The following is a 6,000-nucleotide window of genomic DNA, read 5'->3' on the forward strand; positions in this document are numbered from 1 at the left end:
CGTCAAACTCGGGGATGATGACTGAAAAGCTGTGAACATCTTTTGCAATACTCCTGGAGGTGTTGGTCACAGACAACAGGTCTTCATTTACCAGCAGGAAATTTGAGTATTTCCTAAAGTTGAATGACATTTGGTGTGTAAAGTCAACTCCATACAATCCATTGTCCAAAGCCCTGGCAGAAACAGCAGTCCAAACTTTGAAGGCAGGCTTAAAGAAACAGTCTATAGTTTCACTCGATACCAAACTGGCCCAGTCCCTGTTTGATTATAGGATCATCCATCACCCAACTACAGGGACAGATCCAGCAGAGTTGCTGATGGGGAAAACACTCCACACCAGGTTAAACCTGCTCTTCCTGGACCTTTGGGAGGCGGGGGATGCAGGGTGAAACAACATCAGGAACGCCAATGCTGGACACAAGACTCCTATAAGTGAAAAAGGCAGTTTATTTCAGAGGATAAAGTTTGGTGTCGAAACCATGGGAATGGTCCTGCATTGGTAAGAAGCATGGTCAACGCGAGGTCAGGTCCCGTGACACACAAAGTTTGGGTAGGAGAGGTGGTCCTGAACAAGTACATGGACGACATGAAAGCTACAACCTTGCAAATGGGGCAGGAGCAAAACATACCCGGCCCCTCAGAACATCTGGCAAGGCTATCACAGCTCACTGGTTCTCCCCCTCTGCCCAATGTCGAAGAAACCTCTGAGGATGAGGTGGACACAGAAAATGTCTCAGCCTCGACACCATTACTGCCTGAAGAGAATGAATTTCTTCTGAGACACTCCATGCGCAAGAAGCAGGCTATGTTCCAGTACATGCCACCAGTATCAGAGGCAGAGTCGGAGGAACCGGACCTGGTGCGAAAATGCCCCAGGATAAGCTACAAGAAAAAGAATAGGCCTATGTATGTCTGACCACTTTGAATGGGTGTCCACAATGTCTAAGAACATAGACCCCATGAAAGGACCAGCATAGTCAATGCTTAGAGGACTTAGATGGGTGGGATGTAGTCATTAGAACGAGGTCAGCCAGGTGGACCTCATAGAATATGATTTCCCTCATTGGGGCTGTTAATCTGGTATAATCAGGGAGTCCTGACTGTCAGATATAAACAGGAGTGTCAGAAGTACTGTTCATTGTAGGAACTGGCTCTGAGTTAAATGGGTCCGTGTCGTGTACTATGCAAGTATAAATAAAGCGTGCCTGGGTGACAGGATAATGGCCTTCGTGGAGTTAGTTCAATCGGGATTACATAAACATGGCAACAAATTTTGCCATACATGCTGTAGATGTCAGATGTCAGAAACCTCAACCCTCCATTAAACCTGAACCTTTAATTTCAATATCTGCTTTTGAAGAATCTTTTAGTGGGGTCTTAATAGATTCTGTAGGACCCATATCTAACACCAGGAATGGGATCCAGTATATTGTAATGATAATGGACGTTTCCACAGGATTTCCTTAAGCAGTGCCTTTACAGAAAATTACTGTGAAAGTAATAGTAGAAAAGTTAGTTCAAGTGTCAAATTGTGCTCAAAATGTTAAACCTAAGATGTGGGAACAGAAGCAGACCATTCAGCCCAGAGTCTGCTCTGCCGTTTAATGAGATCATGGCTGATCTGATAATCATCAATTCCACTTTCCTGCCTTCACCTCATAACCCTTCTGAATATACCAACAACGCCACCCCTACAGTCCTCCTTTTTTCTCTAAGTACTGCCAGACCTGCTAATTTTCTCCATTATTTTCTCTTTTTATTTCAGACTTCAAGCATCCTCAGGATTTTGCTTTTATTTGACTTGGTAATTATACTGTTTATGTTGACAATTTGGTTGTTTTCAAGCAAATCTGGAGATAACATTTACACCATTTGACAAAACTGTATAATAGATTTCAAAAAGCCAATTTGGCTAAGAGCAAATTTGCTGGCTAAGATGACTTATTCGGATACTGTGGGGCAAGGCCAGGCAGCACCTAGAGACACAAAAGTATAGTTTATGGTTTTCCTGTGCCCTATGTGAAATGTGAACTTTTAGATTATATTGATGAGTGGATTCTATCATAAGTTTGTTCCAAACTTCAGCACTGTCTTTGCACTTTTAACAAACTTGCTGAAAAAAGGAAGCAAATTGGATTGGACACAACAGTGTCAAATCGCCTTTGAAAATTTGAAAGCTGTACTGACAACAGTTTTATCAATGCTGAATTATGCAAAGCCATTCAAACTGGCTATGGACAGCAGTGATATCATGGTGGAAGCTGATTCGTTGCATTAGGTTGAGGTGGGAATTGAATGACCTTTCATTTATTTTTCAAAGAAATTGACCCCATACCAACAAAAATATTCAATTATTGAAGAAGAAGCATCGAGTCTTATGCTGCTAAACATCATTTAGAAATTTACATTAACAAATAACTTGCAATAAACTGTTATTTATACAGACCACAACCCTTTGATTTTCTTCAAAAAATTTCAGGACAAGAACTTTTGATTATTTTGATGGAGCTTTGTTTTCATTTTGAGTTTTAAACAGTCACATGAAATCCTTGGATGAGCACAGGCTGTATAGATCAGTGGTCCTGAGAAGGGAAGGATGTTATGAACTAAGTTATCTTCAAGTGAAGAGGTAGTGTTAATCCCATACCTGAGATATTGGGATAAAACCGTGAAGTGGTTACATGTAGACTCAGGGGTATAATAGTTCTAAAAAGAAGCTGTCTGCAGTTCCAGTCTATAAGTTGAAGTCACAAGTGAACTAAGTCTTCTAAGTGTTGCACAAGTGGTGTTTTTTGAGTACTGTACCAAGGCTGTGTTTTGGGTACTATACAAAATCTGTTTTATCTTGTTTCAATTTATAAAGGTGTGTTTTAGGATTAACAAGATTATGTGTTTACTGCGTGTTTAAAAACCTTTCAGTTTGTAATACAAGTAGAGGGTTTGGTTTGTTCTATTTTACCGTCACTTCTTTTGTTAATGGGCTCGTTTAATTGTTAAAGTAAAATCTACAGCATTGTATGCTTTTGTTTTGTTGAGACACCATTTTGTCAAAACTAAAACAAATAAAAATGATCGATCAAGCCAGGTTTTATTCTGGGATCTGACTTGTCCAGTGATACCAACTGGGATTATCATAGTACGGAATGACTCATGGTCCCAGAGGTCTATGGTTCCTCAGCAAAGGAAATCACCCACAACAATTACCAAAACAATAGCACTCACAGGGTGAACAACACTCTCTCAAGCAGGAGCATCACCTTCAAAATGAGCAGGTACCTGATGAACTGCCAATGTATTGCATACATGTACAATTAGGGGGCCTGTACAATTTTTAAAAAATCAACCTGTTCAGAGATGTTATTACATATCTCTAGAGCAGGAGGGACTTGAACCCAGGCCTCCTGGTCCAGAGGTAGGGACTCTACCTCTGAACCAAAACAGGGTTGCTCAGGGAGCTTGCACAATTCAAAGTTAAAGCATGCTGTTAAAGGTGCAGACTGGCAAAAGTGGAATTGACCATGATTAACATGTGGTTATATTCATGAATAGTATTCTTTGCTATCATGTAAATGGGTTAATTTGTATCAGTTGGAATTGCAAATGATACTGAATGGAAATATTTATGTTTTTCTTGTGAAAAGGAAGATATCTGGAAAATGCAATCCTACCATTAGTATCCTGGCTGGCTTTCCATAGTCATGTGACAACTACCTCTGATGAAGTGCCTTTGTGGGCAATCCGTAGCAGCCATTCAACATTCATCATTTGAAACAGTGGGCATCTTAAATATTTTATGGGTTATTTTCATTTTCCCAGAACATTTATGGGTTATAAAAATATTAGAACTATTAGAATAATATAAAAATGTTATTTGCATTTTTTTACACTTAATCAAATGTCTGCTCAACAACAGCAGCAGAATTTTGGGAGTGGGGGTATTAAATGCTTAAGTTACTTAATGAAACTTCTAGGATTATGTCCAATTACAGTTAGTGACCCCAAGGAGGAGAGGGATGGGATTACACAGAGATATTCAAGTCGGGCTGTTAACAGAATGAAGCCTTTAGAAATGTAAGCAACTATATATTGGCCCAAAGGGAGTAGGGAATACATAAAAGGCCAGGGGAGTGCTGGAAGAAGTTACAGGTCATGAGGAAGGAAGGTTAATGAACGAGTTCAAACATGTGACTGAGATTTTTAAAAAACTGAAGCATTGGTGAACCTGGAGCCATTGCAGATCGGCAATGACCGGTGTTAAGGGGTAAGATAGAAAGTTATATAACACCTTTCACGACCAATGGACATCCCAAAAGACTTAGAACAAATTAAGTACTTCAGAAGTATAGGCACTGTTGCAGTGCAGGAAATGTAGCAGCTAGCCTGCACTTAGAAACTCTCATAAACACCACTTTAATAATGACCAGATTATCTATTTTTGAGTTGTTAATATTTACCAAGGCCGCTGGGGGTTAATTCCCCTGCTCATCTTATAAATTATGCCACAGACTTTTTTAACATTCACCTGAAAAGCAGATAACCCAGTCTGTGTAGATTAAGAGGCCAAGCAGCATCATAGGAGCAGAATGATGCTGCTTGGCCTGCTGTGTTCATCCAGCCCTGCACCTTGTTGTCTCGGATTCTCCAGCATCTGCAGTTCCTACTATCTCAGTGTAGATTAAGGTTGGGACAGGCAGAATTTTGAATGAGCCAATGTTTAGAGAAAAGGGAGAATGTCAGGCAAGTTGGGCAGTGGAATGGTATTGTCTAAAGATGTCAAAGGCAAGTTTTAGGTTTTCAACAGCAGATGGTGTGAGGTGATGCTGAAGGTGTTGATGTAATTGAGCTGGAAGCAAGCAATTATCATTTTAAAACAATTATTCGTGGTATGTGAGCATCATTAGCAAGCATTTATTCTCCATTCCTAATTGCCTTTGTGAAAGTGATCTTGAGGTAACTTATTGAACTACTGCAATCCACGTGTTATTGGTTTTGATCCAGCTGCAGTGAAAGAGATTCCAAGTCAGGATGACGTGTGGCTGGGGGAGTAGCTTGCATCCACATATGTTTGCTGTTTCAGTCCTTTCAGATGGCAGAGGTCATGGGTATAGGTACTGTCAAAGGAAAGTTGCTGTAGTGCATCTTATAACAGTTAGGCAGCTTTCTCTTGGATGGTATTGATCTTCTTGAGTATCATCACCACATTGTTGTTTAAAGGAAGGAAATTTGTTAAACAGACTATGACTTCAAATCCACAGTAATGTGATAAACTCTCAACTGCCCTATAATGTTTACTTACAAGCATATTCCGTTACACTTAAGGTGCCAGTTCGCTACCTACGGATGGGCTTTGTTGGTGATTCTCAAATCCTAAAATGAGTATTTTTCACTTAAAACAAGAATAAATTACAAAGGCATGGGACAAATTGAGTCATTGGTGGGAGTGGGGTGTTCAGGTCGACATGGTCTCATCCAGCAGGCTTCCAGAGCCCAGAATGTTCTGAAGATGGATCACTGGACTCCACAGAAATCACCAGTTTCTCCATCAGAGATAGTAAGAACTGCTGGAGTCAGAGACAACATAGTGTGGAGCTGCAGGAACACAGCAGGCCAGGCAGCATCAAAGGAGCAGGAAAGTTGACGTTTCGGGTCGGGACCCTTCTTCAGAAATGTCTCCATCAGTTTCTGTTTCAGTTTCGTCCTGGGCTGTCCGATTCCATGAAATGCTTCAGGTGCTCCAAAAACAAACGGCGGCGTTCGCAATCGCCGCGGACCTCCAGTACAGCCAGCGATGCCATCGGCAGTTGACACGGGAACTGTCAATGACCACACACCCCCATCGCGCACGCGCTGGAGACGCGCTTTTCCGTTAGCTTTGTAGCGAGCGCGCACCTATGACGTCAGGGCGCGGCCGAGACAATAGGGAACATAGAGTCGACGGAGGTCTGAAAGCGCGCGCGCGTGCGCGCCGTTGATTGGCTGCTTGCGGGTGAGGTGAAAGGT

The sequence above is a fragment of the Rhincodon typus genome, chromosome 5 (genome assembly GCF_021869965.1).
Source record: "Rhincodon typus isolate 14 chromosome 5, sRhiTyp1.1, whole genome shotgun sequence".
Classification (NCBI taxonomy): Eukaryota; Metazoa; Chordata; class Chondrichthyes; order Orectolobiformes; family Rhincodontidae; genus Rhincodon; species Rhincodon typus.